The following is a 22,934-nucleotide window of genomic DNA, read 5'->3' on the forward strand; positions in this document are numbered from 1 at the left end:
CCCATCCCTAGCCATCTTCCCACCAACCCCCCATCGCCCTGACAACCACCCTCGTGAGCCAAAGTTGTAAATTTGTTTTTCAACATAACATCTTGTACATCTCATTGTTGCAATGGGTCCACCTGTATCTCTATTTTTTTTTTTTTTTTTTTTTTGCCCATCATGGGGCCTGAACTCTGGTCCTGGGTCCTGTCCTTCAGCTCTTCAGCTTGAGGCTAGAGCCCTACCATTTGTGCTACAGTGCCACTTCTGGCTTTTTCTGCTTATGTGTTGCTGAGGAATTGAACCCAGGGCATCATGAATGCAAGGCAAGCACTGGACCACTGAGTCAGCTTCCCAGTTCAGTCCCACTATATTTTTAATGCTAGACCTCTAATATGTGAGCCACAGCTCAATTCGGGGCTTTGTTTTTAAACCATATTTGCCTAATTAGAGTTGAGTCCATGGACTCCCCTGTCTTGGCTGGCCTTGAACACTGATCCTCAGATGTGAGACCCTTGAGTAACTACAAGAACAAGTGTAACCTATTTCAGTTTTGCTCATTTTAACCTCTGAAATTGGCTCTCTCTTTTCTTCTTCCACCTTTCTTTTCATTTATTTATTTTATTCTTGTGTATACTGTTCCTGGAGATTGATCTAAAGGTGTCGGTAATGTCCCCAAATCATTGCACATTTCTGCCATTGGAGCCACACGTCAAGCTCCAGCTGTTTTTTTTTTTTCTTCTTTTGTGGGGTTCATTGGAGATAACAGTCTAATGGAAATTACAGAATGATTCAGGGAGCTGAAATCTGAGGATCAAAGTTTGAAGCCAGCCTGCAAAGGAAATTCCATGATACTCTTTATCTCCAATTAGCTGGTAGTGATTCCACTAATGAGATTGATAAAACTCCAACCTAGAGTAAAGTAGAACAAATTCAACCCCCATAACTAGCACACACAGAAAAATGGCCAATGGAATTTCCTGTTTGGGCTTACCTTTACATATTATTTTCTGACTCTATCCTCCTATGTAGTTAATACAACATGTGTAAGCCACCAATGATTGATTAATTAATTTATTTTTTTAATTTTAATTTTTGTGAACATACTGTACAGAGGGGTTACAATTACATGGGCAAGATAGCAAGCATTGCAGCCTCCTCCATTGTTTACCCTTCACATCCCTTCCCAGCCTCCCCCAGCCACCCCAACCAATCCACCCTCACTCCCCGCACCGAAGTTGTAAAGTTCATTTTCGACATGACAACCTGTACTTCTCATAGTTGCAGCGGGTCCACCTGTATCCTTAAACGACTTGTTTTTCCCCATCTCCTCCACAAATTATACCGACATCAAATATAGTGAAGGCACGAGTTATACTGTGGGGGAGGGACAAAGCAACAAAGAAATAATCTTATAAATACGTTAGAAACAAATGCATGAAAGAAAAAAAACATTAAATACATATCTAAGGGTTAATTTTCCTAACATCACATTATCTGACCTTTTCTGCTTGACTCATACATATACTAGATATTTCAAATAAGGGAAACCATGGGACTTATGTTTCTTTGGGCTTGGCTTACTTCACTTAATATAATTTTTTCCAAGTCTTTCCATTTTGTAACAAATGTAGCAATGTCATTCTTTCTGATGGAGGCATAGAATTCCATTGTGTATACATACCACATTTTCTTGATCCATTCATACACTGAGGGGCATCTGGGCTGGTTCCATATCTTAGCTATGGTAAATAATGCTGGAATAAACATAGTCGTGCTGATAGCTTTAGTGTGGTCTTGTTTGTAAACATTTGGGTAAATGCCCAAAAGTGGGATTGCTGGGTCATAGGGGAGCTCTATCTGAAGTCTTTTCAGGAACCTCCATACTGCTTTCCAAAGTGTTTGAACAAGTTTACACTCCCACCAACAATGAAGTAAGGTTCTCTTCTGTCCACATCCCCTCCAGCATCTGTTGTTGTTAGAGTTCTTGATGATAGCCATTCTAACTGGGGTGAAGTGTTTTCTCAATGTTGTTTTGATTTGCATTTCTTTTATGGCTAGGGAGGTTGAGCATTTCTTCATGTGTCTATTGGCCATCCTTCTTTCTTCTTCAGAGAAGTTTCTATTCAAGTCATTAGCCCACTTATTTATTGGGCAGTTGTTTCTTTGAGGATTTGTTGTTCGGGGATTTAATTTTTTGAGTTCCAAGTATATTTTAGATATGAAACCCTCGTCCGTTGTACGGCTAGTGAAGATCTTCTAATCCGTAAGCTTTCTACTATTTTTGCTAGCTATGTCCTTTGTCATGCAGAAGTTCTGCAAATTCATGCAATCCCATTTGTCCAACCTTTCTTTGATTTGTTGTGTTTCCGGGTCTCTTTTCAGAAAATTTCGGCCTGAGCCAAGGAGATCTAAGGTCTCTTCTATTCCATCCTGTAATGTTTTCAGAGTGTCTGTTTGACTCCGAGGTCTTTGATCCATTTGGAGTTGATTCTGGTGCAGGGTGATATATAAGGATCTAGCTTTAGTTTTCTACAAGTAGTTAAACAATTTTGCCAGCACCATTTACAGAAGAGGCTGTCTTTCTTCCATTCTATTATTTTATCTCCCTTATCGAAGATTAGTTGGCTATAGGTCTGCCGGTTCATTTCTGGGTTTTCAAATCTATTCCATTGGTCCTGAGGTCTGTTCTTATGCCAGTATCAAGCTGTTTTGATTACTATGGCTTTAATAGTAGAGTTTGAAATTTGGTATTGATATTCCTCCAGCAGTATTCTTTCCGGTGAGGAGCATTTTTGCTATTCGGGGTCTTTTATTGTTCCATATGAATTTTTGGATTGCCTCTTCTATTTCCTTGAAAAATGACGTTGGAATTTTGATAGGTATCACATTGAATTTGTATATAGCCTTGGGAAGTATTGCCATTTTCACGTTGTTAATCTTTCCAGTCCAGGAGCATGGGAGGTTTTGCCATTTTCTAAGTTCTGTTTGATTTCCTTTTTCAAGATTTTAAAGTTTTCATTATAGAGGTCCTTCACTTCTTTGGTTAAGTTAATCCCTAAGTATTTTATTTTTTGTGGAGCTATTACAAATGGAGTTGCTTTCCTAATTTCAGCCGCACTTTTCTCATTGTTGGCATACAGAAAAGCCATTGATTTTTGAGGGTTAATTTTATACCCTGCTACTTTGCCAAACTTTTGTGATTGATTAATTTAAAACCCTGTCACTGAGTATTTCTTCTCTTCTTCTACACTTCTTTATTTTTTTTTTTTGTGCTGTTCCTGAAGATTGAACTCGGGGCCTTCGTGTTTGTCTTTATATATCTTTTATATAACTTGTTTCAGTTTTGTTGTTCTAATGTTTCGTTTGTTTATGTTGCTTTATATATCTTATTTTTATATCTCACAAAAGTAACTTTTAGCTTGGTACTGGTGGCTCATGCCTGTAATCCTCCTCAGGAGGCTGACATCGAGGATCACAGTTTGAAGCCAGCACAGGCAGAAAAGTCTGAGAAATTCTTATTACCACTATACTATCAAATATACAAGAAATGGAGCTATGACTCAAGCAGTAAATTGTTGGCCTTGAGCAAGAGAACTCAGAGCTCTGAGTGCAGGTTCAAACCCCTGGACTGGCACAGAAATAAAACTTTCATTACCTTATATTATATTAGGATTACTGGTGTCAGAGTCCAGTCCTAGTTTTAAGGACCAACTTTTGTAGCAGATGCAAATTTTGATGTTTTCCCTAGGAAATTTTATGCTTGTTTTATTCCTTGCCTTGTATTTACATTCCACTAATGGCATTCTTATTTTTTTGTTTGGAAGGACATTTCCATAATTCAATGACATAAAAAAGCATGTCTTGAATTTTTCTTTATTTTAAATAGGAAAGGGAAACACTGTCTGAATCTAGCAGAGAGCGAATGATGGTTTGATTGCAGAGCTGTTAAATCTATTCCTGAATGTGGGAGGCTACGATTTGCAGTGCTTTGATAGATGAGTCTTCATGCAGCTTCACAATAAACTTCTATGATATCACTGTCAACTTTGCCATTACAACAGATAGGTGTCAGCCACTGATCTCACCCTTACGTGGACTTTAGATACACAAAGAAGAAAAAAATAATTAGAAGAATTAACTATTAACCACAAGATCACAGCTTGATGAGCTTTCCTGACTGAATTCTGAGATTACATGAGCAGGGCAGTTTCATCTACACAAGGCTACTAAGCACTAAGTACCAGGCAATGTTGTAGGCAACTGGAGAAACATGTGAATACACCTGCAAGTGGCCTGCTCCATGAACCTTTCATGCTGAAGGAGAAAACCAGAAATTACAATGATAATGTCAATATTTCAGAAGGATGGTAATGTGGGGAGACAGCTTCATATTGAGGATGGGAGGAAGGCACATATGATCTAACAGCAGGGGACATCATCCATGCAATTATTGCTTTTCCATGCTGGCTCCACTCTCAATCCCAGATCTCATCCTTCTGAGTAACAAATTATAGGTATGAGGCACCTGCAGTGAGCTCTTTGATATAAATATCTATAACCAATTTTTGCTAAGTTTCTTGAAAGTTTCTTGAGAAGAAGGTTCAAAATTAAATACATTATGTGTCTTAAACATTCTTTTCATTATCTTCTAATTATTTGAATATGAGCTGTCTTCCTCACTTTTGGGAAAATTTTTTTTCATTGTTCAAATCCTGGAGAGGGAAGGAAAACCACAATTTCTTTGCCAAACTTGAAAAAAAAATAGTCATTTCAACTTACAAGTTTTGCCAAATAGTATGTCATGTCCTTGATGGATTTTTCATCGTCAACAAGTTTAGATGAATGAAATTATAAATGGGAGAAAATCAACCACATAGTAACAAGTTTATCACAATGACAGATATAAGCTCTCCACTTTCTACCGGATAAATCATTTGCCACAAGCATTAAAAATCTTGAATAAAGACTTGGAGATTCTTCCTCTTTATATAAAGTTGGATTTTTGGTTTTTTTTTGTTTTGTTTTTGGTTGGTCATGGGACTTGATCTTCCTCTTTATATAAAGTTGGATTTTTGTTTTGTTTTGTTTTTGGTTGGTCATGGGGCTTGATCTTGGGGCCTGGGGGCAGTCCCTCAGCTATTCAGCTCAAGGAAAGCACTCTACCGCTTGAGCCACAGCACTACTTCTATTTTTCTGGTGGTAATTTAGAGATGAGACTCACAGAGTTTGCTGCTCAGGCTGACTTTGAACTGCAATCCTCAGATGTCAGCCTCCTGAGTAGCTAGAAATACAGACATGAGCCACCAGCCCCTGGCCAAAGCTGTATTTTATCAGTTTTGTTGGCTTGAATGATTACCAAGGAAAAAATAGAAACTAAAATTGTTAGCTTGTGCTAAAATTTGCAATAGTTTTACCATGAATAATAGTGAAATATTTAAAATTACATATTTTGAGAGTATATAACTAATTAAATTTTATTGTTTTAAAATAATTAAATATATCTCTTTTTTTATAGACACTGAAGTCTGAGTTCAGAACTTGTACTTGTTGGCAGGCACTCTCCTGTGTGAGCCACATCCTTCTGATCATTTTTAATCAATCATCTATTAAATAATTTGAAGCTCACAAGTCATCTTTTGCTAAGATTAAGTAAAATAAGACTAAACTCCTGCTTTTGAGTAACAGAAGAAATCCTAATATTTAGATGTATAGACTCAAAAAAATGAAACAACCTAAGAACAATCTTATCAATAAATAAGCAAGTGAATTCACTAGATCATTCCCCAAAACAGATATAGGTGTCTAAGGAATACATGAAAATATTCAACATCTTTAATAATCAAGGAAATGCAAATCAAATCTATGTTGAATTTTCATGTCTGCCTAAGCACAATGCCTATTAATCCTACATATACACCTGAAGAAATGTAAGTCAGCCTTATGGTAGAGCTATCTGCACACACATATTTTATAGCAGGATTCAAATAATCATATTCCAGAATCGGCCTCCACAGGCCGAAAAGTGTGTAAAACTGTTATCCCCAAATAAGAATTAAAAAGATCTGGGAGTAGAGCTGTGGACCAAGTGGCAGAGTACCAGCCTTAATGGAAAAAATCCAATCAAGAGATTAAGGCCCCAGGTTCAAGCCTCAGGACTGGCAAACACACACACACACACACACACACACACACACACACACACACACAAGGCTGCCTATATTTTTAGCTCAGTTTCTTAATACCCTAAAATTCATGTACCTATGACAGAGCTTAATATAATGGGAAAGTGATATTTATAATGATAAACTCTTACTGAAGAACCCAGGTTTTTTTTCTTGATTTGTTTTGTTTTTGTGCTCATTGGACTTGAACTCACTGCCTAAGTGCTGTCCCTGAGCGTTTTTGTTCAAGGTTGGTGCTCTACCACTTAGTTACAGTGCCACTTTCCAGGTTTGTGGTAGTTCGTTGGAGATAAAGAGTCTCAAGGACTCTGTCCTCCACACACTGATTTCAAACTGCAATTCTCAGATTTCACATTTCTGAATTGGTAGAATTAGAGGCCTGATCCACCAATGCCAGGCTAGAACTTGAGTATTTTCACCACTGCTCATTTGAAGAGTTCAAATCTTTTTACTCCAGAATACTTACCAAGCACAGTTCTCTCTGGATGGCAATCAAGCAAATACAGAGGCGCCCATAGTTCACACCTGTAAATCCTAGCTACTGAAAAGTCTGAGATCCGAGGATCGTGTTCAAAGCCAGTCCAGACAGGAAAATCTGGGAGAATTTTAGTCCCAATTAACCACAAAAATGCCATATGTTGAGCTGTGGCTCCAGTAGTAGAGCTCTACCTTAATCAAATATCTCAGATTCACTTCAGACCCTGAGTTCAAGGCCCAAGACCAGTGCACATGCACGCACACATGCACAATTTTATAACATAGTTCTCAAACCTAGCAAGGTTCCATCTTAATCCCTTAATGTCATGCTTTGCTATGAGAATTGGAAAAGTCTAACCTCTGATATGGGCTGCAGTCCATGATGGTAAAACAGCATCTGGAGAGAGTAATTACCTCAGAGCCAATCGGACCGACCCAGACTGGAAGTACGAGTGAGATGGTGCGAACACATGGTCATTTGAAATAGAAAATTCATGACATTTGTACTGTATCTACTAACAAAATTGTGCAAAGATCAAATAACTTACAACCCAGTTGTTAAAAATATAGCCTGAGATTCAACTGAATTTCAAATTCACTTTTGGTTATTTATCTGCTTTTGGTTAAAGAGGAAGACACTTTATCACTGAGCTTTATTCACTTGTACAAAAATGTGGATTGAGCCATGGACAGATGGCTCATGACTATAATCTTACTCAGGAAGTTGAAATGGAAAGATTATGTTTTAAAGCCATCCCGGGCAGAAAAGTACCTATGAGATACTTATGTCCAGTTAATCACTCAAAAACTGGAAGTGGGGGGCTAAGAATTTGGCTCAGTGATAGAGTGCTTGCTTTACAAGCATGAGGCCCTGAGTTCAATTCCTCAGCACCATATAAGCAGAAAAAACTGGAAGTGGTGCTAAGGCTCAATTGGTAGAGTGCTAGCCATAAGCTGAAGAGCTGAGAGACAGCGCCCAGACCCAGATATCAGGCCCCATGAACAACAACAACAAAAAATCAACACAGAAGTGGGGTTGTGGCTCAAGTGGTAGAGTGCTAGAAAATGGATCAGGGACTGTACCCAGACCCTGAGTTCAAGTACCACAATGAACAACAAAAAAATGTGATTGGATTTTGGTATTTTCCATCTCCTAGGTTTATGATTATTCAATAATCAGAATTTATTGAGCATTTCCTATGGAAAAGAGGTATTTTTCCTTACCAGCAAGTGATTTATGATGCTGCAGAGCATGCAATGGATACCCTCTACTTCAGTGGAGAATTGAATGTGAATTTTGTGGGGTCCTATTAGAATAGCAGGTCAGGAGCAAAACTGATAAGGATTCAAGCTCTCTGTTAAACCATACTGTAGCCATTTTGATTTTTGTTAAAGGAATAATTGATTTAGACATTGGTGGCTTATGCCTATAATCCTCACAGCTTAGGAGGCTGAGATCTGAGAAGCATGATTTCAGGGCAGCCCAAGCAGGAAAGTCCATGAGACTTGTCTCCAATTAATCAGTGATAAACCCAGAAAAAGAGGTATGGCTTAATAGAGTATTATTTCTAAGAAAAAAGCTCTATTTAAGCTGCCCTAACCTTCCAAGTCCTATTTTGGGACATTACCACCTAAAATGCTGCTGGACCATGCCTTCCCTTGTATGTTTGCCTACAGCCTATAAGCTGTTTAGCCCTCAACTTTGGTGGTGGCATGATTCGTGTATGGAATATACTGCCCAGAAAAAAACAACTATGATATAAGCAATGTTTGACAATGTGTTAAATCCAAAGTTGCAATGGTAAGGATGTTTTCTGTTTAACTTTTTTCTTTAGTTAATTGCTTTTAAAAGTTTGGGCTGGGAAGGTAGCTCAGTGGTAGAGTGCTTGCCTTGCATGCCTGAGGCCCTGGGATCTATTCCTCAGCACCACATAAGAAAAAAGAAAAAATCCAGAAGTGGTGCTGTGGCTCAAGTGGTAGAGAGCCCTAGCCTTGAGCTGAGGAGCTGAGGGACAGCACCCAGGCCCAGAATTCAGGCCCCACGACCGGACCCAAAAAAATAAAATAAAATAAATTATCTGCTTATTTAATTTACTCGAGGAAATCAAAAGTTAACGTTTGGGACTTTTGGTGAAATTTGAAACTAGGCAAGTAAGAGCACCCATTGTCCCCAAATTCATCATTTGAAATTATTAAAACTTTATTCATATGTTTTAATAGTCAGAAATTTGAGCCAAGCATGGGAGCTCACACTTGTAATGCTAACTGCTGTGTCTTGACTAATGCAGAGAGGACCATGATTTGATGCTAGCCCAGGCAAAACATTCACAATATTGGATCGCAATCAATATCTGAAACCAATGCATTGTGCTTTTTATTTCATCTACTCAGAAAGGGTAAAAAGAAGGATTGTGGTCCATAATGGCCTGGTCATAAACATAAAACCATACCACAAAAATGTCTCAAGCAGAGCGGGTGCAGGTGACTCATGCCTGTAGACTTAGCTACTCAGGAGGCTGAGATCTGTAGATCACAGTTCAAAGCCATCCCAGGCAGGAAAATCCGTGGGACTCATCTCCAATAAACCATTAGAAAACCAGAAGTGGTGATGTGGCTCAAGTAGTAAAGCATTCGCCTTGAGCTGAAGAGCTCAGGGACAGTGCTCAGGCACAGAGTTTAAGACACATGACCAACAAAAACAAAAATGACTAATGCAAAAAAAGCAGGTGTATGGCTCAACTGGTAGAGCACCTACCTAAAGTGCATGAGGCCCTGAGTTTAAGTTCTAGGATAAAAACGAGGGAAAGATGTGAACATATGGAAGGAAGAAAAGAACGAAGGGAGGAGTTATTCTGTATATTGTACTTGTCTAGTTATTTCATTAAGGTGGCTTCTCATTCCTTTTTCTTTTTTTTCTGTCAGTTGTGGGGCTTGAACTCAGGTCCTGCATCTTGCCCCTGAGCTTTTGTGCTCAAAGCTAGTGCTCTACCACTTTGAGTTACATGGTCACTTATGGGTTTCAGTGGTTAAATGAAAATAAGAATATTATAGATTTTCCTGACCAAGCTGTTGTTGAACCTTGATCCTTAGATCTCAGCCTTCTGACTAGCTAGACTTACAGGTATGAGCCACTGGCTCTGGGCACTCACTTGTTTTCTTTCTTTCTATTTTTTATCAGTCATGGGACATGAACTCTGGGTGCTGTCCTTGAGCTCTTCAGCTGAAGTGAAGCACTCCACCAGAGTCCACTTCTAGTTTTCTGATTGCTAATTAGAGATAAGAATCTCATTAGAGAAGTTCCGAGGCAGATGGCAAAGGAGAAGCTGGAGGCTAAACAAGCTCCAGCATAGAAAGCAGTTTTAGTGTTGCTAAACACTGTTTAGTGAACAGTCCTAGGCTACAGAATCACCCCAAGTGTGCCGTCAGGTACAGAGAGCTTGGCCAGAGAAGGAAAATCCACACAAGGAGGCAAAACTGAGCACTTGCAGGTAGCCAAGCCTGCAACGGATGCAGCGGCAGTGACAGTGGCGGTAGTGGCCATACCTATAACAGAGAGAGTTCAGGAAAACAGCACCAGACACAGCGGGTGAGTAGATTCTACTCATCACTAGCAAGAACTGACAAAGAGCAGTTATCTTCATCCTGCAGATCACACACCATAGACAACTCAGGAACCAACACTCTTGCATGAGTAGAACCCTGACATCCTCACTCCTTATCTGGGAGCAGAGGAGGGAAAGCCATCCCTCCCCAACCACCAGAGATCTCCATCTTCCATACTGACAAAGGCCCCTGTGAGCAACTAGCTACAACTCAGGCCTTGGATGAAAAGAAAAGAGTCATTTAGCAGGTCACAAGAACCTGACCTAACCTGCCAGGCTCAGCTCCACCCAGGGGAAAATCATCCAGCCCAGACAGAGGAAGATCCACCTCCCACCTTAGGAGAGATTTTCTTCACTGTGTAAACAGAACCAGAGGCTGCCCCTCCCTACAGCAGCCTAGAAAATCAACTAAAATTCAGTAAACACAAACCCTGAGAATGGATCCAGGCTGGGCTCTGTGTCTCTGGAGCTAGACCCTCAGGGAAAAGCTAGTTTGCTGAAAAGCCTCAACCCTACCCAGAACCTATCCTCATCACAGCATCTCGAAACTAGAGGAAACAGCCATCTCCCTCTTTTGTGATACTCAAAGCAGATCTCCCTCCCATTGAACTAGCCTGGGAAGAGGATCACAAAATCCTGGGTAAAGCAGAGCATTTTTCTGCCTGTTCAAACAAACTGACTTAAGAATCCAATCAAGCCACAGGAAAACCAAACACCACAAGCAGACCTGAGACTGCACCAAGAGAGTGGTTATGGACACAGTGGAGATAAAGGATCTTCCAATCCCCTCTCCAAAAAAGAACTCTTTTTGTACCTTTTTTTAATTGTATTTTTTCATTGCTTTCTATTAATCTTTTTTTTCCTCTCATAATTTTTATTTTATGTGTATGTGTGTGTGTGCTTTTTTTTTATATCTTCTGATCTTTTGGTACTTTTTTATTTTCTGTTTTTTCTCTTTCTTTCTTTTTTGAGTGACTTAATTGATATTCTGCTCATCCCCATATATATACCCGTCGTCAATTATTAGACCTTATACCCCATGGTATATACACTTAATCCAGAAATTTATTACTCAATTCATAAGCTCTTAGGTTAAATACTTTAGCAGCAATATTATATCTTTATACCTATATAATTTCCTGTTTCTCTGTTTGTTTTTTGCTGGTCATGGGGCCTGAACTCTGGGCCTGGGCACTGTCCCTCAGCTCTTCAGCTCAAGACTAGTGCTCTACCACTTTGATCCACAGCGCCACTTCCAGCTTTTTCTGCTTATGTGGTGCTGAGGAATCGAACCCAGAGCCTCATGCATGCAAGGCAAGCACTCTACCACTGAGCCACTTTCCCAGCCCTAATTTTTAATAACTAATTTTAAGCACTTTTATTTTTTAGTTTTTCATGTCTCCTATCCCTCACCTCCTCTCATTCTATCCTTCTCTCAATACCATTTCTTTAAACTTACATAATTTTTAAGTGTTTCACTGTTTAAATTTAAATTTTTATTTCCATTTTTCTTCTTTTCTTTTAAATCACTCTCCTAATCACTCTGTCTAATCTATTTCTCTCTCTGAGATAAGAACTTAGTTAAATTCACTCTCCTTTAACCTCTCCATAGCCCTCTAATCAGTGGTATTTCTCTGAGGAATTACTGTCAATGTTGCCACAGTGCCTAGTCCAAGGCCTCTCACAAAGGCTCCTAACCCAACCTGTCTGAGCCTCTGTGTGAGTTAATCATCATTGAACAACTGCGTTCCATGGTTTGTGAGACATTCGCTTCTGTGATCATATGCATATGAGGGCCCAAGAAGAGAGTTCCCTGGAAGGAATGTCCTAAAATGCAAAACATCTACTAGGGCAATGGAAACCCATGGTTGGGCATGCTTAAATTTTTAACCTGTGCACTGAACTAACAGGAACACATTAAGACACACTAAGAAACCCTGATGTAAAGGATCAGAAGGGCTGAGGGGAAGGGAGCCGCATGCTCAGGAATATAAATGGAGCTAAGGGAGCCGCATGCTCAGGAATATAAATGGTGCTTACAAGCCACTGCAGGCTCTGACTTTCTATGTTGAAGTAAAGAATAACAGGCAGCCCAAGTTTCTAAGAACTCATTGTGTAGGCTATATGCCTCTTTCAGAACTTCTTTCCCTCCTCCTGTGTTTTGAGAACAACAGTTAGTATTGTGTTTCTGTCTCCTAGGGGCAATTTTTCTCTTCACACAATGCTTAAAGTAGATAATAGGAAGCTGAAATTAAAGTTAACAAGTATGAAATAGCACACAATGCTTGCCCTGAATTCCTGGACCTAAAAAGTTCCCAATTCTGAGCACAAAGTGATCATGGGTGTATCCTAACAACCTCCACTGAATGGAGAAATTTGAACAATTTTCCCAAGGCAGGTATTGTCCAGTACAGTAGTTACCACCTATAACCCTTGTTATTAGGATGGTTGTGATCTACTAGAACAATGTACTTGAAACTGGGCCAAGACGAGACAACTTATCTTTGCTAGAAACGGGGGAAGACAACTAGGAGAATGTTTCTCTGGCACAGACATGGATATAATTACAACAAAGTACTAAATTGTGGCTCATCAGCAAAGACTGTCAGTTAATACCTCAATAAAGGTAATAACTAAACATAAAAATAAAAAAAAAAACTATTTGGGTTTCAGTACTAACATCTTTTTAAAGGTGTGTGTATGGTGTCTGAGATTTTGTATGGGGCAGCACTGTTTCTTAAAAATCATCCTATTGGCACTATCTTTAGGTTTCCCATTCAAGTCAGGTGGCATTCTAGCTGTACCACTTGAATTACACAATTCTTGACTTCTGTTGGTTAACGAGATAAACATGTAAGGTATATGTCAACCTTGGTTGGTTTCAAATTATGATCTTCAGATCTCACTCTCTGGAGTAGGTAAGGCTATAAGAGTGAGCCACTATGCTCAGCCCAGTATTTCCAGGAAGTTACTTAATCTTTCTGAATCTCAGCTTCTTCTTGTGTGGAAAGTGAACAAAATTATTTTGTGGATCTTAGAATCTGGTGGGAGTTATGACTAGGTATAGGAAGTGTAAGTGTTCGGGATGTGCAGACAGAGCCTGACAATCTCATAAAACTACTGATGTTTATATTGAAATGAATTAAAGGAATTGGAAACGATGGATTTTTCTTTTTTTGTTTATCCATTTCTGGGCAGTGAGGGAGCCACAGAAATTCAAGGAGAACAAGGAAACAAATGCAGCAGTGATACTCTGTAGATATTATGTTGACAATCAACTATACCACTTGTGGGCAGGGAAAGGAGGGAAAAACAGAGAGAGAGCAAAGAAGTGATGAGATTTTCGAACATGAAATGAACTCATTATCTAAATTACAAAATGGTGACCCGTATGTCCACTATATTAACAATAAAAAATTTTAAAAGTCCAGGTTGATGATTCTCTCCTCTAGTTTTAGTTAGAGGACCTTGAGAGTCAAGCCCACCTATAGAGTTTTCGAAGGTTAATTGATATGATAATTAATATAGAGCCAAAATCTCTTAACAAATGTTATAAAAAGTATTTCATTCGTAGTACTTCTTTCTGTTTGAATGGAGATTCTATATGTTATTGGCAGAGCTATGTTTTTTACTTTTTGTTTTCAGTATTTGTCAACTGTTGAAATCCTTCTTGAAGCTCTGGGACAGAGGTATGCTATATCTTGGCACCCTGCCCCTAACTAAAATAGTAATCAACCTTTGAAATTAATTTACTTGTGTATGAGTTTGTTTTATTTCTTTATTCATTTATATATTTATTTGTTTATTTATTTATTTTTGTTGCTGGTGGTGAACTCTGGGCCTGGTCGCTGCCCTCAGCTCTTCAGCTCAAGGCTAGTGCTCTACCACTCGAGCCACAGTACCACTTCTGGCTTTTTCTGCTTACGTGGTGATGAGGAATCAAACCCAGGGCCTCAGGCATGCAAGGTAATCTGTCTAACACTGATCTACCTTCTCAGAACCTATGAGGGGTATTTTTGTGCACGGGTCTATCAAGGAAATCTATTCAGCAAATGTATTCATTTGCCACTAGACATTAATTATGAATTATCTGATAGTTAAAGGATAAATTGTTATCATTTTTACTAGGAATTGTTTGTCTTCCCATGCTAAAAACATGGAGGAGGGTATTTTAAACTAAAACTACAAAAGAAATTTAAGATCTTTGTGCTAACAAATGTGTCCAGTTATTACATTAAACAGAAAATTCAAACTTCATGAATACAGAGCTCAAACTTCTTATACTACTTATTTCAAAATGCAAATTAAAGGGAAAATAAGACAGGGGATAAAATTTATATTGTATGTTAATTTTTAAAGAGGAAAATAAGATCCTAGATGGCAGATTAAAGGCAAAGCAATATCAGAGCCCTATCTGCTCAATAAGAAATAAGAAGCATATATGAAAAAAAAACTGCAAAGTGCACATCAGGCAAAGGCAAGCAGTCAGAGCCTACCACCAACACAGAAATACCATATATCTCAGAAAAAGTAAACAAGTTCAGACCAGTGCTCATCCTTATCCCTGATTTCAATAATACATATACACCCCCTGTACACACACACACACACACACACAATAAATGTATGCAACAGCTCAACCTACTCACATCCACTCAACATTAATCAAAGTGCTTACTGTAATATTTGAAACTTTAAGTTTCAAGTCATGTAAATAATTGATAATAGATGCATAAGTAATTATTTTCTGAATAGCGCTCTGCTATGAAAGTGAGAATTCATGATGATTATAACTACTTAAAACATCTCTGAATCTCAAAAAAATTAAACAACACACAATCCGTATTTTGCGACTGCATTTCTACCAGCTATTCTGCAAAGGCTTCATAAGAAGATACTTATGAAATTTTGTGTACCAAAAATTAAATACTAAATTCAATTAATACCTGAGTAAGTGAAGAGAAAGATGATCAGAGAGAGGTCTCTCTGCTCTGCCTCCAGTTCTCAGCCAGCTGTACACTGTGGCATCTTTGCTGCTGCTGGACCTTAGTTGTCTTCTCCAGTGCAGTGGCCACACTGGGGTTGGATTGGGCGTGGTAGGGAGATGAGTTTGGCCACATGGGAGGCCACACTGGGGTTGGGGTTTGGGGCAGTGTGGAGGGGAGAGGATTCCTTGGCAGAAGCTGGTGAAGCAAGGAAAGAGGCAGGAAGCTGGAGGCTTAGGATGCAGCATGCCCAAAGGCTGCCTGGTTCTGGAGAATGTCTGTGAGTGGGGTTGTTGGGGCGGATCCCATGGGGCCTGGTGGCCTGGTGAGAAGAGGAAGGAGTCTCAAGTACTGCAAAGGAGGACAATGAAAATTAAGATCACAGTGGCTGAACAATTTCAACAACAAAGGTGGGGATATGCAGGTAAACTCTGGGAATGGAGAGGACGGCAGCACTGGGCCAGTGGCGTTCAATCCTTTCTGGACATACCTGTAAGTGTGTGAGGACTGGCTCCACCACAGCTTTGGCCTCACTCGACTTGAACAGGCACCTGGAATGGTCACCTCAGCCTCAGCCTGCCCCAGAGAGCCACACTGGCATAGATGCTGAAGACCAGGTAGTGGCTGAGAGGCTATGCGCAACTTGGTGGAGGAAGCATGGCTGGTGGGTGCAGCTCCAGCCCAGCCAGGTCCAGGGCCACCGGGGAAGTTCGGACTGTAGATCTAGAACAGGCAGTTTGCCCCAGACCAGTGGGACTTCCAGGGACTTTCGTGGTGGCCAACACGTGCATGATGGGAACTTAATAAGCATGGCCCAGTGGTCTCCAAGGAAAAGTGCATTCACTCCTGTGCCTCTCCTGTCTTCTGGACTCTCGCTGTCCTCCTGCTTCCTGCTGAAGTACCAGGCCATACACCCCCCAAAGGCCAGCAGAGAGCCATTGCCAATGTAAATGCAGGAGGCTCATTTATTACAGCTCGAGCTGGACTCACAAATCTTCCCTGATACAGCAGGTCAGAAATTGTCAGTCTCAATCTCTTGTTCAGCAAGGTTTTTTTTATTGTGTATGAAGCAGGTGGAAGAATCATTACAACACTGATTTTGTGATAGGTCGGTGGTTCGTAGTAAATCTAGTCTTAAATTTATTGGTTGGGGAATGATCATTTCCAGTAAGGGCAGGGACTTTCTAGCTTAGCAGTTACAGGATAGGTTAAATCATAAATAGCATGCATATTATAAGTTGGGGTAGGTGGGGCCAATCACAGGGATGCTGAGGGCACTAGTCCTGGATTATTTCCCGACCTAAATTGCTTTCTGATAGAGTTGGGAGATAATCTGTCAGGGCAGTCTGAGATTCCTGGACAGATCAGGGCTGTCTGATTTCTTAGTTATTTTTACTGTTACATTTTCTTAGAACATGAACTGACACTCTTTTTCCAGTAGCAGATAACAGATATTTTCCTTAGATTTTCTGATATCACTGCCAACTTATTTGTCCTCTCACTGACACGTCCAACTACAGGAGTCAACTTCTCCACGCCGATGACAGGCCATCTCGGAGATATTCACAGGGCTATGTTTCCTCTCTCCATCTCAGGCCTTTCTACTGAAAGAACATCCTTACTAAAAACTTTTTAGTTGTTTCTAAAAACTTTTTAGTTGTTTCTAGTGAGGAAGAAAAGTAAGGCCTAGTTGCAGCCATGGAACCAAGAATTGAGGGCCATGGCTAGAGCAAAACGCCCTGAGAAAAGATGGATTCATTTTTGTCAAAGACACAAGTCTTTATGGGAACTCTCATTCTAACTGATTTTCTTCCTAGTAATATATTCACAGAATATGTAGACTATGTAATGAATGAACAATGTCATATGCATAATATTTGCGAATATGGAGGGAATTAAGAAAAAACTGCAATGGCCAGAAGTAACTGGTTCTTTGAAAGAGAGCTGGTAGGTTCTTTGTTTGGCCTCTAAGCCTTTTAGCACAGTATTTTGTATTGCATTCAAACATATGAAGTTCTTAAAATGTAAAATCAGGACAAATAGTTAAAAATAAGGAAATTTTCCTAATAAAGTATCACAAACTGCATCTTTAAATTCAGAGGTACTTAACTTGAAATTTTTCTCACGTTAAATTGCCTTTTGTTCTACCGAAGAGTTGATATTTCAAAATTCCTAAAGAGAATTATTTTGTTTTCTTTTCTTCCCTTTTAAGGAACCATAGTGAGGTCCACCTGTTTCTGCTGTGAGCTCTTTCTTCCACTTACTGCCCAGTTGCTGTCAATACTCATCCCCATACGAGACAAGCAGCTCACATACTGCCTTGATGACATGACAGGTTTGGTAGAAGATCTACCTGTGGTACTGAAAGGCCCTCAGATTCTGATTCTCAGCATACCTGCCACAGTTCATATACCTAAAGTTGAAGCAGGCACAGCAAGGAAACCTAAGAGGGTAAGTTTCTGCTCTCTTTGGATCTACTCCTAATACTCATCCACTCTAGAACCCTAAGTGCACTGTTTTCAAAGCCCAGTTCCAGACTTCTCTTAATCCTTATTTGTCTCAAATAGATTGATTTCTAGATTCTCTAAATTGAGTTAAAGTTTATGTCATAGATTTGGGTGGGGACATGTACTCTGTTTCTAGATTAGCACACATCCTTTGACATTTGGCCCAAGTAATTTTCCTTAGATTGGACTCACTCATGCACCTGTCTCCACTATGTTCCCATAGAAATTCAGAGAACCCTTTGTCTTATAAAGACAATAGAGGGAAATTTGTTTATTCATGATGTCGTTTCATGATAAGACAATGGTTCCCCATGGCACAGGGCTGCAGGACATATCATAGACCCACTGCTTTCTGAACCTCACCACTGCTCCAACTCTGCTTCTATGTGTTTGAGTGTACCCTAATAGACTAAAGTTCTTTCTTGTAGGTTGTTAGGGCACTATGTACTTTGCAAAAACTAGGAAGAAAAATTATACTTATATACTCCTACAATGAAATTGTCATTTCTATCTCCACATGTGTTTCGCAATTACTCAAGGAATATGATTTATTCAACTACTGAGGGTAATTCTTTGACTCATATACAGTATGAGCTTTATAGATGCATGTTCTATGAATGAAGTTAGGTCCTTTGGTTTTTCTTCTGATGTCTTAATTTTGTCTCTTATGGAAATTTTTATTTTGATACAGTACACATATATATATGCATACATACATACATACATACATACATACATAACAGAGCTAATGATTGAACTCAGTAACTAAACTTACCTCTTGCAATAAAAGCACTCTACCACTTGAACCACTAGCCCTTTCTGTGTTGTTTATTTTTGAGGTATTTTTTGTCTGTCAAGTGTCATAAGCTCTGTGCCTGAATGTTGTCCTTCAGCTCTTCAACTCAAGGCAAGGTCTCTACCACTTGATCCACAGTGCCACTTTTGATTTTCTGGTGGTTTATTGGAGATAAGAGTTTCACAGCCTTTCTTCCATGGGCTGGATTTGAACCATGATACTCATATCTGAGCTTTCTGAGTACTTACTAACAGGTTTGAGCCACCAGTGTGTAGTTTATTTTTGAGGTATTATTTCCCCTGCTGTCCTGGGTTGCCATCCTGCTTGTGCTTGCCTGGGTTGCTGGAGATACTTCACTTTATCCAGCCATTGTACTTCCACTCTAGCTGGGATAACAAATGTGCACCAACGTGCTCAGCCATTGGTAGTAATCGGGGTCTTATAATCTTTTATGCTAGGACTGGTATCAGACTGAGATCTCATCATCTCTATCTCAAAAGTCCAAATTAAAGGTTGAGCTATGGAACCCAGCTATACTCTTTATATTTTATTTCTTTTCCCTCAAATATTCATAATTTTGAAAGCACCAAGTACAGCAAAATAAAAATGGAGATATGGGAATCCATTGAGAAAGGTGTGATGATCAGGGTGCAAGTCTTGTGAAGAGAATATCTTCTTAGGAACCATGAAAATGACTGCTGGACTCACTCCAGATGGCCTGGGATTTATCTTTTGCATCTACACATAGTAGTTTCTCCTTTTTGTGATCTGAGTTTCAGAAAGACAAGCTAAAGGCTTTTGAGTAATAATAGGCAAAATCACATTACTTGATTCCAGTGATGCTCTTTGAGCCTGCATGGATTGTGAACACATAGGATGCCGTCTACACATCTGAGGGGATTTGTCATAGTCCTAACAGAGGCTCCTTAAGCGTGAATGCACTTTGCCTCTAACACACTCTGTTTATATGCACTATACTTTGATCCTAAATCAGAATGTCCTTGTTTATGCAGATTCCACAAACACATACAACTATTTTGTCCATGTCCTAGCAATGTTTCATTGGAGGCACAGGGGGACACATGGAGTTAGGAAAGGGGGGAAAGGGAGGGCATTTCTTACCATCCAGGAGTACCTATTGTCAGCATCTTTGTCTTCTATGAACAAGCCCTCATAGGGGCTAAAGTGCAAACCCAATGGCAGATCAGATTCCTCATTCCATACTCTAAGCCCAGCCTCAGGAATACTGTACTGATGAATTCTCAGCCCAGAGGACTGAATGGTCATAATGCCCCTTGTCCACCACATTATCTCTTACAAATATAGGTGGCCCATGAACAGTGTAGCTGTTGATGAAGAAGTTCTGACACTGCTCACAATCTGAGGCAAGACCAGCAAAAATTAGTAAAAAAAATGTACATTCCCAGATTTAACAATCATGAGAAAGAGCACAGAATGCATATCATTGTCACTTAGTTCTTCATGTGAAGTTACTAGAGTAAACCAGTAATTGGGGGCCAAATGACCTGATGAATTATTATAAAAGCACATTTGCCTTCTGTTTGAACAAACGCAGAGGGTTACTTACATAGGTAATCATCATCCTGGTGTTTACGGATATCTTCATAAGCATAACTCTTTCTTTCCTGTAAGCTGTATATGCTCATTTTTACCTCTTTTTTTCTACGTCCATGTTGAAAAACAATGGTTTGTTAAGTTTGGGATCAACAATGTTTGTCCCTATTTCTTCAGAAAAGTAAAATTTCTTACTACCAAATTATCATCTATTCTTCTCACATAATCTGGTCCCCCATTAACCTTTGACTCAGAGATGCAAAGACTTTACTTTAACACTAATTACAGGTTTCTAATTCAGTTTTAAGTTTTGGCCATTCCCATTTTCAGGTTTAATTTCTACTTCATTAAATCTCTTATAAAGTGGTCATTGTTGAATTTATTCATTCAGAATATTTGTTGAGGGTATGTTAAGTATTGAGCAAAGACCTGGACATACAGGATTGAAAATGTGTGGTAACAGATTTATTAGACACTTTGCATGTATCTGTTATTTTACCTTTCACTTATCGTTTTCAGACAACATGCAGGCTGTACACATTTTTCTTGCCAGTCCTGGGGCTTGAACTCATGGCCTGGGCACTGTCTCTGTGCTTCTTTTGCTCAAGGCTAGCACTCAACAACTTGAGCCACATTGCCACCTCTGGCCTTTTCTGTTCATATGGTTCTAAGGAATAGAACCAAGGGCTTCATTCATACAAGACACATAGGCTACAACAAGTCACATTCCCAGTGCAGTCTGTGCATCTTTATCCATGTTCTTCAGATTAACATTCAGAAGTTCAGGGAGATTGTAAAATGTGTCATGACCTAAGTGCCTCTATGTGGATAATAACCCAAGTGTGTAACTTCATTGTCAAATTCTTATGTGCTGCTCATTGGAAACCTAATTACTAGTTCCACAGCTAAGTTCGGCCTATGTTTGAACTTTCCAAAGTCCACCTCACATAGTCAGTTTACCCTCATCAACCTTGCTAGAATTTCCAAAATTAGTAAATTTCCCAAGTTATTTTCTCTTACACAATTTTTGTTTGCAGTATTGTCCTTGTGTATTTGCTTCTCCAGGAGGGAACACTGGTTTCTGGGCCTCTTCTAATCCACTTGACTTTGAGAAATTTATAATTCCTGAGAACTTCTTCAAACTAGGTTCCTTACCTAAGGTTGTCTTGGGCATTCCCTTCAATGAAAGTCACATATAGAATTAGAATCTATTTCTTAAGGCTTTCGTCTCCTATCACTTTTCTCTCAAATCCATATAAGTTAGACTGTGGGAGGGAGAGCACTTGAGAATAAAAACCGAAGAGCAAACAACGTCTGTGAATGAAGGAAATGAAGCTTGGAAGAAGACAAGGCTAATGGAGACATTTAATGAAAGAGAACACAGGGAAAGTGGAGAATTACAAAACTTGGCTGGAAAAAGATATGACAGAGCAGTGAGAATAGGAAGAAATTATTGGCAGAAATCTATATGGACAATTAAGTACATTCAAATTGCAACTAGGTATAACAGATGACTGTGAAATTAGTTTGATTTTTTTCTATGTAATTTTGCCTGAAAAAGTATGTACCATCTAATAATTGTATAAATTGGTATACATGTCTGTTTTTCATGTGATAAGGTAAAAAAAATGTGATACGGTAAAAAAAGAAAATGTTCATCAGGCAGACTATAGTGACTCATGATTGTAATTCTAGCTATTCAGTAGGCTGAGATGTGAGGATTAAGGTTGGAAGCCAGCCCAAGCAGTAGTAAGACTCATATCCACTTAACCACCATAAAAGCCAGGATTGGTATTGTGGTTCATGTTGTTGAGTGCTAGCCTTGCTAGCACACAAGGAAGGATCTGGAACACTGCTTAGGTCCTGATTGTAAGTCTCAGGCCCAGAACCAAAAAAATTTCACCAAAGAATCTTGTGAATTATTAAAATACAGCATCAATGGGACTAAGCATTTCTTTCTGCTTTTTTTTGCAGTCCACGGCCTGGGCCCTTTCTCTGAGCATCTTTGGCTTGAGGCTAGCACTTTACCACTTGAGCCAGAGCACCATTTTCAGCTTGCTTTTCCTGTTTATGTGGTACTAAGGAATCAAACTGAGGGCTTCATGCAACAATGCAACTATGCAACCATTAAGCTACATTCCAAGACCCTAATCATTTGTTTTTGAGCTCAGATATAAATTTACTTTCTCTGACATCTCTAGTTGAAATAAATTAGTTGAAATTGAATTTGAAGATGTTAACTTCAGTATTTCTCGAGCCTGTTGCTTTTACTTAAATTTCAAAACTGATTAATTATTTCATATATTGATTATAACTTAGTGTTTAGCCTGAAAATCTTGAGGGGGGTTCAGTTGAGACCTCAGACATCTGAAGAAAGATCAGTTATTGTCCAACCACTCAAAAGACTCACATGTAAAGGCTACAGCTAAACAAACAACTATGGAAAATTCCAGAATCAGCTAACTAAAGCTCAGAAGAGGGGACCAATCCTCCTCTTCCTCACAGAATTGAGATTTGAAATTAGCCTCAGAAGGATATGTATCTATGTGAAATATTAGGTCACTTTTTTTAGTTGTCACTTCTAAGCCATCAAATTTGAAACTCTTTAGGGCTGGGGGCTGCTTCTTAACAGAAGCGTCTTTTTTCAATAGAAGGAATTTTCTGGGTATCAGTAAACTTTCCTTAAAACTTACAAATAGTGTGGATTTATTGGTGCATCTATCAGTTTGGTATAACAAAATGAAGAGAGGTTGGAACAGAGATTGGAACAATCATTCAGTGAATGGTGTGAAGGTGTATGGCTAAGATAGCTAAGACTTTATAAT

Source organism: Dipodomys spectabilis, unplaced genomic scaffold (genome assembly GCF_019054845.1).
Source record: "Dipodomys spectabilis isolate Male_0828 unplaced genomic scaffold, ASM1905484v1 ptg000228l, whole genome shotgun sequence".
NCBI classification, from domain to species: domain Eukaryota; kingdom Metazoa; phylum Chordata; class Mammalia; order Rodentia; family Heteromyidae; genus Dipodomys; species Dipodomys spectabilis.